At 42.5% G+C, this 12,106-nt stretch overlaps 1 protein-coding gene across 2 annotated transcripts in view; it reads right to left on the bottom strand.

The window, feature by feature from the left end:
- The window catches only part of SLC7A14 (solute carrier family 7 member 14), a 104,800-nt gene extending 98,909 nt beyond the window's left edge, over positions 1-5,891 (bottom strand). Inside the window, exon 1 of one of the 2 annotated variants that reach the window (XM_036081790.2) lies at positions 5,715-5,891. The gene's annotated coding sequence lies outside the window, so the exon portion shown is untranslated. The remainder of the gene's footprint in view (positions 1-5,714) is intronic. The other variant, XM_036081791.2, reaches the window with a different exon arrangement.
- Positions 5,892-12,106: the final 6,215 nt, after the last annotated feature.

Below are 12,106 nucleotides of genomic sequence, written 5' to 3'. Positions count from 1 at the left end.
ATAAAAAAAGCACTCCTACTTGAGTTATAAAAACCGTAGATAAGGGTTCATGTATAGGCAATAGATGCCAGGTTTGGGAGTAAATGTTAGCTATGTTGTAGGAGTGCTGACAACATTGACTCCACCTTTGGCCTTCCATCTTGTTCACGCCCATGCAGTGACCTTCCTTGGGGCTAAGTGTTCCAGGCCCCTTGGAGGTTAATATGTGCCTTTGTCAGAATATGGGAGGGCTTGTTCTGATCTTCCCTAAAGTGGCACACAGAAGTCTCCACTTTAGATGACGAGTAGAGATGACTGGTACACAGGTGGTGTCACTTTAGGTAACTACCCTTTGACCTCACCACAATACCCCTTGTTCTATAAAAGATGTGGATTAAGGTTCAGAGGGGGTGGAGAATAGCTGCATAGTTCCCTGGATCTTCTGGATCTTCTGGCCTCCCAATCCCCCTGTCAGTAAGTTAAGGTTCCACTTATGACCCCCAACAGATTTTACCTTAGAGAAGGGATAGTGTAAAGATCCTTTATTTAAGGTCAGCATTCCTAATGTGACTTTAAGAATTCAGTCAAACTGAAAGTCTTTACTTTTATTTTGGGTTAATCAATGCATGAAATAGAATTATTTTTGTTTTCATCAACTCATGAGATGGGTAGACGCTCATTAAATCATTTCCTTCACCCACCCATGCTGAAGAATATCAATAATACTTTTTCTGTTATCTGAACCACTATTGTCATGACAGGCTAATTACTGACAATTGACTTAAAGCTATTTAGTTAAAGAGGGGTACCTGGGTGGCTCAGTTGGTTGAGTGTCTGACTCTTGATTTTTGGCTCAGGTCATGATCTCAGGGTCTTGGGATTGAGCTTGCATCAGGTTTCCTGCTCAGCAGGGCATCTGCTTGTCTCCCTCTCCCTCTGCCCCTCCCCCTGCTCGTGCACTTGCTCACGTGTGCTCTCTCTCTCTCTTTCAAATAAATAAATAAATCTTTAAAAAAAACCTTTTAGTTAAAGGGTAAATGCTGTTTCAGAACCACTGAGACTTCCTAGGTATTCTTTTTTCCTGGAAAAAGGAAAATTTTCAGGGCAAAATAAAATAAACCATGAGTAATAAACAGTATTTCAGTTCATAGAAAAATTAACCAATAAGAAATCTCAACAACCAAAAAGATTTTTTCTTCAGCATTCTACTTTTCAGGGAAAAATGACAACAAAAGCAAAATATATTTATCTGGGATTAAAAACATTCAGAAATGCATTCAGTTTAAACTACCCTATTTTTTTTATATACTATACTATATCTACATGAGATTATCAACCATCACATATCAATCATGCTCTCTGCAAAGTACTTTCATTTACCTATACTTTGAGTCTCACAATAACCTTTTGAGATGGGTGTTGCAATTCTCATCACCATTTTACAAATGAAGGAATGGAGCTCTAGAGGGCCTTATAATGTCACCAAATAGTAAGTGGCACACTTACTACTATCTCCAAGTCCTGTATTCTTTCTATATTTATACTATACTTACTAAGACAAAATGCACGTACATAAACACATAAACACACACATATATATACATGTTGTTACATGTGTATGTGATGTATATATATATGTATAAAACTCGAATTTTGAATAAGAACTCCCAAGTTATTTCTAAGCTGGAATCCAGGAAACCAGCAAGACCCATTCATGGTTTTATTCCATAGTAAAATGGAATCCATATGAAGCAAATCCCATAGTCGCCTGCTCTTTTAGTGAGACATATATTCTCCTTGTTAGTCTTATTGTCTTGAGCCTATTTGGGCTTTTGGGGGTGTCCTAGGCCACAAGTGGCTTTTCCTCCTTTCTTGGCAGAAGTTTCAAAGCAAAGTGTCCAGTTCTTCTTCCCAGTTCCAAGTTCTCAGTTGCCATGAGGATGTTTTTAGCACTTTCCAAAGCAGCATTGTCCAATAGAACTTTCTGCAATGCTGAAAATGTTCTGGTATCTGCACTGTTCATTTAAGTAGCCATTAGCCACATATGGTTATTGGGCACTTGAAATACAGCTAGTGTGATTAAAAAATTGAAGATTTTAATGTTAATTAGATGTTAATGTTAATTAATTAAAATTAAAATTTTAATGTACGTGTGGCTAGTGATACCATATTGGGCAGAGTGGTTCTAGACAGTTTGAGATTATGGTTTACAGGGCCCAGAGCATCCCAGCAACAACAACCTTGCAGGATCACTCTGTGAGGGTACAATAGAAGTTATGTATTTAGTTATGAGTTGTGTCTTAGTTGGTAATAGAGGGGGTTTGAAGCAGAATGTTAATATTAGAATTAAGAAGGTATATAGGGATCTTTAAGTAAAAGATAACAAATGAAGGGAGAATATGTTGTGGTAAATATTGAGATGAACAGAACATTACCATTTGAACTGAATTTGAATTTCTAAACTTTACATATTGGAGCAGGATAGAACAATTCAATTCAATATAAAAATTTCCTCCTTGCCAATGTAATTATTAGGGCTATAAGAATCCAATTAATAAAGTTGAGATTTTATTAGGGGCTGAAAGAGAAGCAAGAAGAAATACATAGAACATCAGATCTGCTGCATGTTAGAGTGGACTAGAACTCTAGGACCACCTCTAATGAAATGATCTACTTGACAGAATTGTGAAGATTCGATGAAATTATTTATGAAAGGACCTAGGATAGTGCCTCACAGTTGATTGATATTAGCACTTACAGTGATCATTTAATTCTGCCTAGATCTTTTTAAGGCCTCTTTCAAGTACCTGTGAGAACATAGGAAGATGCTTAGGATAATTTATTTTGGAAAAATTATTTTTTTGGGAATAGACCGTAGAAGAGGAAATACAGGCAACACAAAGGCAAGTAGAGAAATGCCATAGCCCCATCCCCATTTGCAAATTGCTACCATAGGGAGAACTGTTGCTGAGGAAGTTGGGTCAGGTATGTTGGGCCAGACAACACTGAAACAGTCAGACCAGAGGGGAAAAGAATAGGAAGGTAACATGAGTGTTTGTATTTTAGGTATTTGTATTTGTGGTTTTTTACTGAATGTAGTTTACTGATGCTGATGTTCTTGTCAAAGATAACCAAAGAAAGAAGAAGGGAAGAATATTTGAGTTACTGTGAGGGTAGTGGAAAGGACACTGACCTTGGAATAGAGTTAATGGGGTTCCGATCCTAACTTTTCAATCATGAGACTTAGACTAATAATCGTCTTTTGGTCCCCAAATTCTTCTTCTTGTAAAACAATGATCTGCATGGTGCTGAATGACTTTTAAGGTTATTCCAGCCCTAAAAGTCAGGAGTATAATTCTAAATATGAAAGCACATGTAGGCTCTAGTCCTCCAGATTCCATGAACCCCTGCTGCTCTATCAGGAAAGCCTGTTGTTTTAGTCCTCTAACTTGTTTTTGTAATCCTAAAGCTCAAGTTGTGTGAACAGTGGTATCTCAATCAGCATGCACAAAAGCAGTTGGTATGGTGGGAGTGAGTGACAGTGGGTGGGTGAACAGATTAAAGAGGAAAGGGTTGGAAGAGAGTAGTGTGTGTGAAAAAGAAAAGTAGACCTTCCTCTTTTGACATTCTTTTGCTATATTCTCCAATAACAGCTCTCCAAAGCCAAATGCCAAAATGAGGGCATGAAAATTGCTTGGAGTTTGTAGTTAAGCAGACCTGAATTTGAATCCAAGCTCTGAATTAAAGATCTCTAACTTCAGTTTTCTAACCTTTGTGATATTTATAGTTAGCAACCATTATGAAGATTAAATGAGATAATATTACCCAGCAGATAGTAGGTGTTCAATAAATATTTTCTTAATTTGGTCTCCCCAAATTGGCTCAATTCTTTCCCATTTTACCCATAATATAAAAGACTAGTCAAGGAAACAACCATGCAGGGCTGCTTAGAGATCTATATCTAGAGGATGTAAACAATCTGTGGTGGGGAGGGAAGGGTGCTGAAGAGAGAAAAAGCCATAGCCATGAATAGACAGCCCAGCCACTCCATTAATGAAGCCTCTTCCTTTGGTAGCCTCACAGTTCTCTGGTTCCTGAAAGTCACAGAAGTGTTTACTGCTTTTCCAACAATTTACCAATAGGAAGATTCACCGCACTGACAGAGGACATAGAAAGCGGAGCCACACGTCTTATTCCCACCTGAAGCTAGCAAAGCTGGATTCTGGCGTGACACCCACTCCTCGCTCCTCTACCCAGGAGTCCGGAAAACCTCCTTCCAAGAGGAGTCCGGGGGGAAGGCAGAGAACCGGGGAACGCAGAGCACTATACCTGTCTCTCCAGCTCGCTTATTCCACATGATCCTCCTTTACATGGTTCTAACGCAGTTTCTGCTTGCGGGAAACGCTGGCAAGCAGTGAGCCGCCAGTTCCCCCGCAGTATTACCGCCCAGCCTCGCCGAACTTTCAGCACCGCGGACAGCGTCCCTCCCAGCGGTCGGCTCTGCGGCCCAGGCTCCTCCCTGGAGCTGCTATGCTGCCTAGGATGTTCTTCAGGACCCCTTACCCTGGGGGACAGGCGGGTTTACACTCTGTGGTCCTTGGCCAACTCCTTCCAGTGACTGGCCCCGACACTCCGACGAGATCCCACCTGCTCCCCCTCCCAAGTTTTTCCTTTACATTTGCATTCAGTTCAAGACTCTCAGTTCAGGCAGAACTCTGAATGGAGCCTCGCACAGGTAGTGGGGTGAGGAGTGCCAGGAGCAGACGAGAGAGCCCTGTTGTTCTAGTTTTCCTTCCATCTTTCCTCTGCTTTCCCTTTGCTTCTAGTCATGTGGTGACTTCTATCTTACTTTTCGATCACAATATAAAATACACTTGGGGGGTGACTCTGGTGGGAGAAGGAGGTTTGGGGCTGCATCACGCGAGGCCACACTGCCCTACTCTGGTCCTCTGGATTTGTAAGAAACTGATGTATTTGGGATGGGGGAAGAGAGGAGGCTCAGACGCGGTGAAGTGCGGGCGAGAATCCTCTCCCCGGGGCTGCCCGCTCTGGCCAGAGAGCTTCCCAGGACATTTCTCCCATCACGTCCTTCTTGCTGCCCCGCCGCGTATCACCACTCTCCGGGGATAGATGCCCCTCGTAGCGCACCAGCCTGGTCTGGGTATCGGGCTCAGCTGGAGTCCTTTTGAAGAGTTTGCTCCCAGGTAAAAGGACAGACGTTGTCCCCACCCTCCCCTCAGGCTACGGCCGGAAAAACGTCCCTTTCTTTCCGTGGGCTCAGTCCGAGGCCGAGAACCTAGCTGTGGGAGCCTGGTGTGTGACAAGGCAGGGAGGAAAGGACAGGCCCGGCATCTGTGGAGACCCAGGCGACCCGGACACTGCTCGAGGCTCCCTCCTCTGCCTCTCACTCCGGCCGCGCCAGGGCTCCATTTGCCCCAACCCCGCCTGGCAGCTCCCGTGAGTCGGAACCCGGCGTCCCCCAACCCCGGACGCTGTCCAGGCCCCATTCCGGGCCAGATACGAAGAGATCCCAACCCAGCTCCCTCCTTCTTCCAAGGGACCCCTTCCCGGAGGGCGCCCTCAGCCTCCGCGCCATGTTCCTGTTTCCCCCCTCCCTGTGGCTCCGGCTCCCTGGTTCATTCAACAAGAGGCGACCATCCTATTCGCGGGGGTCCAGTTTGGGTGCAGGGGGCTCGGAGGGGGACAGACTGCGGCGAAGGGGGACGTTCACTCACCGGAGGGCTGGAGGCGATTAACTGGCTGCAGGGACTGGTGGCTAGCCGTCTGCACTTACAGCACCAGAGTCTGTCTCTCCCACTGTGATGCGGGGTGGTGGTGGCAAAGGAAGGCAGGAGGCAGCCGCTGCTGCTGAACAGCTCCTCAATTATTCAGTTCGCACCCCCCCCCCCTCACCTCCCTCCAGGCGGCCTGTCAGTCCTCTCTCCAGCTCGCCTGTCTCCGCCTTCCTGGAGTCACGTGGGCGGCCCAACCCCTTACATTATTGAGCGGAGGCCTCTCTCCAGACGCCCCCGCCTCCCAGCGCGCGCACACGCACACACAGGCACACACACACACCCAGCTATATGCCACTCTTAACTCCTCTATGGCCTACTGAGCCTCCGGGGCCGCTTCCAGTATCTCAGGCTATCCTAAGGCTTACGGGATCCCTTGCCTGTTCCCTGCCCTGAGAAAGCAGGACCAGGCAGATGTCTGCAGTGTCGGTGTATTGAGAAGGCATCCTCCAGCAGCTCCACCTTTGCTGGACTTGGCGCTGAACAACGCAGGCTTTCCAGACCTGCTTCCTACCCTCTGAAAGCATCCCTCTTCCTTTGCTGAGCCTTGCTGCTCTTACATTTCTTCCACTTCCCCAGCATTACTGGAAAGAAAGGATGGGAGAGATTGATTTCTTCTCTCTTCCTAAAAAAGACAAGACCCTCCTCCTTCTCCAAAGCTCAAGTAGGTCAAATTTATCTTTGGGTTCTCAGCATCTTATGAGTGGAAAGACTGTGGGTTTGAGATTTGAAGACCCACCAGGAATTCTAGTCTCTGTGACCTTGGGTTATTTAACTCCTATCCTTTCTTCTCTCATCTGTGAATGACCACCTCACAGGACTGTTATGAGAATTCTAAATGATAATGTTCTTGAAATTGCCTAGCACCATGCTGAGCACATATTTGTAACTCAATAAATAAGAGTTCTTCTCCTGCCTCTATTGAAATAAATTTCAGAAAACAGGGGGACTGTGATTTGTGCCAGCAGAACGCACATATCTTCTATAAAATTGGGAGGGACATCTGTGAGTTTAAGCTAAAGAGATAACCAGTCTGAAAGGGGACAGGAGAGACACAAGGCTTACATTTTTCATTGGTTCCACTATAGTAAGTATCCCAGAACTGTGTTATGACTCAAAAAGATGAGGACTAGATTGTACCAACCCAGGCATGTTTGGTCTCATCAGAGAAAGAATTACTTAACATGCATTGAGTAGACTGATATAGATGGAAAGTGCCTACATGAATTTTTGCATCTTTGGTCCAAGCCCTCAGAATACATGGGAGCTAATGAAATGTAACTCTCTACCCTTGGAAACAAATTCACTGGGCTTGTGTTTGAGAAGAATACTGGCTGACTGATACCGCCTCTTTATGAGGGAGCAGTTCAAATCTACCTTTAGGTTGTGGATTCTAGCTCAGAGGCTCTGGTTCTCCCCAGAAAACTCACTGATTGGTGCCAGGACAGTCTTGGTAAGTACACCTAGTTCAAGCTCATTACTGTCTTGGTGCCAGGACAGTCTTGGTAAGTACACCTAGTTCAAGCTCATTACTGTCTTGGACCAGCATCCAGGTCTGAAGTCTTGAGACATCCCCATAATTTAAGGTTATGAGAGCCCTGCAGGGTATGTCAGACCTCCTGGGATACCCAAGAAGCTCTGAAATATTGCAGGAAAGGCATAGAGTTAAAGAATCAGAAGTTTGGAGTCTTAGTGCAGGTTCTGCCCATTACTTATTGTATGATCTTTGGCAAATCAATCAAGTTTTCAGAGTCTCACCTTTAAAATGGGAATAGAGGGGTGCCTGGGTGGCTCAGCTGGCTAACTTCTGCCTTTGGCTCAGGTCATGATCTTCAGGTCCTGGGATTGAGCCCCACATAGGGCTTCCTGTTCAGCAGGGAGTCTGCTTCTCTCTCTCTCTCCTTCTGCCCCTCCCTATTGCTCATTCTTTCTCTCTCTCAAATAAATAAATAAAATCTTCCCAAAAAATGGGAATAGAATGTTTATCTGCCTTCTCCATGAGATAGTTGTAATGCTAAAACGAGATAATGTGTGAGAAGACACACTGTGAAAGGTAAAAAGTAAACAAATGCAAACTGTTAATATTATGGACTGAATAAAACCCTGAATTTGTTCTAGATGCATTATGGGCATGATGGGAAGATAGGATTTGTCATAAGACGGGCAGCTAACAAAATGTCAATGTATTTCTGTAAGTTTGTGTGTGTGCATGTAACTCAAGGGGTGTGGTGTTTTGAGCATTGTGTTCTTTCATTTTCACTCTTCTGTGATGGATTGCTGGATTAAATCTCATTTTCCCCCCAGCTTTTCATTTTTAGAACAACACCAGCCACAATCACAGGGGTTATGAGTATTTAATATCCAAGATAAGTTTGTGTCTGTATTTCAGGACAGGAGAGTTTAGATTTTTCTGCCTTTGCTAGGTAAAATTGATTCGGGTTAAAAATTCAAAATGGATTTCATTTCAAAATAAAAAATATTCAGCATCCAGGAGCAATTTCTGGTTATTAATCAGACCTAAATGGTGATATGAATCTCCAATCCACTGCCAATAAATCCAATAAAATCCTCACACAAACCAGAAACTTACAAGGAAGCTCCCCTATCTTTAAGCAGAGTCCAGTCCAGTTTTCTGGTTTATTTCCTTTTAATATTCCTTAGAAAGTATCAATCTGACCTCTTTATATTTAGAGAGATCAAAAGACCAGAAGGTGCCAACTCATGCTTCTAAACATATCATTTAAAAATATTGTCAAGACTAAGTAAAATGCTGCCTCTGACTCCTACCCACTTTTGTGTTGTCATGACAAAACGCAAGAAATGGAAGAATAAGCATGAAATAATTTGCCTCAAAAATGGTGCCTTTATAAGCAGCTACTTAGATGAGTATAAATTTTAGAGAATTTTAGATAGTTTCACCAGAAATTGCTCTGGGACTCTGAATAATTTTTTTGAACCAGTTTTGAATGCCCAAGTCAACTTTACCTAGCTAGGGGCAGAAAAGGGAGCTTGGGGGACAGATCTTGGATTGATTGCAATAGAAAGTTACACCTTAACAATGATTTCTTTTAGACCCATAGAAAGTTACACCTTAACAGTGATTTCTTGATAAGATTTCCCTTGGGTCCTACTCCTTTACTTATAAACTCTTATCTTTTGCCTGTTGACTGTTGCCTTTATAAGCCAGTGCAGACACTTTTCAGCTGTTGGCAGAGCATATATGAGCCAACAAATAGAAAAGCAGTAGATAAAAATGTAGTTGAGCATTTAGAGTCACACATAGCAGGAAAAATTGATGCATATTTCAGTTCCAGGGTTAAGCAATGATACTATAGAGTGACAGCTAATTAGACCTTGAAAGTACACATCTTTGTTTTTTTGTTCCAACTGGAATATGGGAAGGTTGAATCATTTATTCAACATGTTCTAGACACTTGAGATACAGCCACAAACAATACAGAGATGATTCCTGCTCTCCTTTAGCTTACAATCTAGTGGAGGGAGTCAGACTCTAAGAAAATAAAGAAGTACAGATAAGTACCACGATGAAAACAAAATGGAGTGTTATAATAAGGAGTGAAGGGGCACTACGGTATTGAATGGTGGAGAACTGACAAAGGCAAATGCAGGGGCCCAGAAATAAAAGTGATTACTCTGCAAGAAAGGGGCAGTACCCTCTTACGTAAGGGCTTCTTGCTAAAATTCTGTGTCATTAGCAGGGTGATCTCTAAAATTCTTCATGATAGACCTGCTTGGGTGGATTATGGTTAGGCTGTGAGAAAATTGGCCAGATGCCTTAAGAACAATTACCTGTTTTTGTCTCATGACTTATGATAATGAGTACCTGATGCTTTCTTCTAGAAGGATTCCAAGCTCATCAATGCTACCGACATTTTCCTCTGAGCGTATTTGGAAGCTGAGAAATCAAAAGCACCACAACAGCCTGGCCAGAGGGGTTTAGATAGTTTCACCTCCAAAGGGGGAGGTGCTTCTGGGTAGCCGGAAGAGAAGAGAAGAGCCTGGTATGTCATAGGCACACAATAAAGGTATATTGAATAAATAACCTGCTGCTAGGATTCTACAAATTAGACTGGAAGTTTGTAAGTCAATTATCTATGAGTAATTATACTCTGGGTATCTAAATTCTAAGAGGAAGAAGGGAGATTCTGTCCTAAGTATGTTCGTTTCGTTCTTCCCAAATTTACAGTGACATATAGCACTTTTCCCACACCCACCCAATGTGGAGTGAATAAAATCCCTTAATGATGAAGCTGTGGAGAGGAGTCAGGAGTGTCAAACCAATGGAGTTCCCTGACATGGGGGGAAACATTAGAGCAAACACTTCTTCCATTTATGATGTTTTCTTTAATGTATCATTCAAAGCTCTTGTTTCCTTGTTGATTTTCTGCTTAGATGATCTGTCCATTGCTGAGAGTAGAGTATTGAGGTCTCCTACAATTAATGTATTGTTATCAATATGACTCTTTATTTTGGTTAACAGTTGGCTTATGTAGATGGCTGCTCCCATGTTGGGGGCATAGATATTTACAATTGTTAGATCTTCTTGTTGGATAGACCCTTTAAGAATGATATAGTGTCCTTCTGTGTCTCTAATTACAGACTTTAGTTTAAAATCTAATTTGTCTGATATAAGAATTGCTACCCCAGCTTTCTTTTGAGGTCTGCTGGCATGGAAAATAGATCTCCATCCCTTCACTTTCAGTCTGGATGTATCTTTAGGTTCAAAATGAGTCTCTTGTAGGCAGCATATGGATGGGTCCTGTCTTTTTATCCAATCTGCAACCCTGTGCCGTTTTATGGGAGCATTTAGGCCATTCATGTTGAGAGTGATTATTGAAAGATATGAATTAATTGTCATCATGTTGCCTGTGAAGATGTTGTTTTTATAGATTGTCCCTGTAAACTTCTGTTGTATATCACTGATGTTTTCTTTAAATACATTCACTTTTCTACTTAAATTAATATATTTTGAAGAGGTTTCTATTACTAATTTAAATAAAAAACTGGTATCAGTTGCCATAAATACAAGATAACCATTTAAATAAACACAATGAAAATTAAACAATGTCATTATAGTCAAGCTAAATACTATTCCCTGCCTAGGAACCTGAGGCTTATTTTCTCCTTATTAAAAAAAGAAAATTGGCAACTATAGAGAAGTATTAAAGACATATTGGCATCAAACTGAGACTTTCTCCATGAAGTAATCAGAAAGATTGAAAGACAAGTGGAAAATGAATAACTTCTCACTCTGTGATTATATGGCATTTAGTGTTCAGTCCTCGTACCATCAAAATCAGCATTTCTCCTAAGTTTATTTATTTATGTATTTATTTATTTAGAGAGCGGGGAGCACATAGGCGCTCAAAGTGGGGAGGGGCAGAGGGAGAGGGAGAGAACCTTAAGCAGACTCCACACCCGGCTGCGGAGTTCTGCTGGTCTCAGAGTCCCTGGGGGAGGGGGGGACGTGTGTTTGATCTCTCCATCAGAGATCATGGCCTCAGCTGAAATAAGAGTCAGAGGCTTAACTGACTGAGCCACCCAGGAGTCCCTATATTTCTCCTAACTTTAATGTGCATAGGAATTATGCGGGGATTTTGTTAAAAATGTAGAATTGGACTCAGTAGTCCGTGGGTGGGGGACCCAAGGACTTGCATTTCTTTTCTTTTCTTTTTTTTAAACATTTATTTATTTATTTGTCAGAGAGAGAGCGAGCGAGCACATAAGCAAGGGGAATGACAAGCAGAGGGAGAAGCAGGCTCCCCACTGAACAGGGAGCCCCATGCAGGACTTAATCCCAGGACTCTGGGATCATGACCTGAGCCAAAGGCAGACGCTTAACCAACTGAACCACCCAGGTGTCCCAAGACTTGCATTTCTAATACAATTTCAGTAATGCTGGTGTTGTTGGTTCTTGGATCACTCTTTGAGTAGCAAGGATCTAAAGTACCAGTGGTGTTGTGTGTCTCATATTTGGCGATATGCTAACTCTTATTTTATAGATGAGAAAAGTGAGGACTTGGAGGTTGTAAATAACCTAAGGTCCTATAGTTGGTAGACAAGCCAGGGCTAAAACTCACTTCATGGGCTTCCTGTCTCTCAGTCTAGTGCTCTTTCCCAAAAGATCTGTAAAGTCACCGACTTGCTACTAGGGACAAAAAAGCCTTTTTCAAGGGACAGTGACAGGAAAGTCAAAGTTTGGATTGCTGTATTCTATAGGTTATGCTATGGTAACAAACATGCACAAACTGGCAGTAGCCTAAAATTAGTTTACTTATTGTTGACATTATGTTTCCACTGTGGGTCATTATGGG

This window comes from Halichoerus grypus, chromosome 1 (assembly GCF_964656455.1).
Source record: "Halichoerus grypus chromosome 1, mHalGry1.hap1.1, whole genome shotgun sequence".
Classification (NCBI taxonomy): domain Eukaryota; kingdom Metazoa; phylum Chordata; class Mammalia; order Carnivora; family Phocidae; genus Halichoerus; species Halichoerus grypus.
The sequence above is the reverse complement of the archived record's forward strand: the minus strand, read 5'-3'. Positions and strand labels throughout refer to the sequence as shown.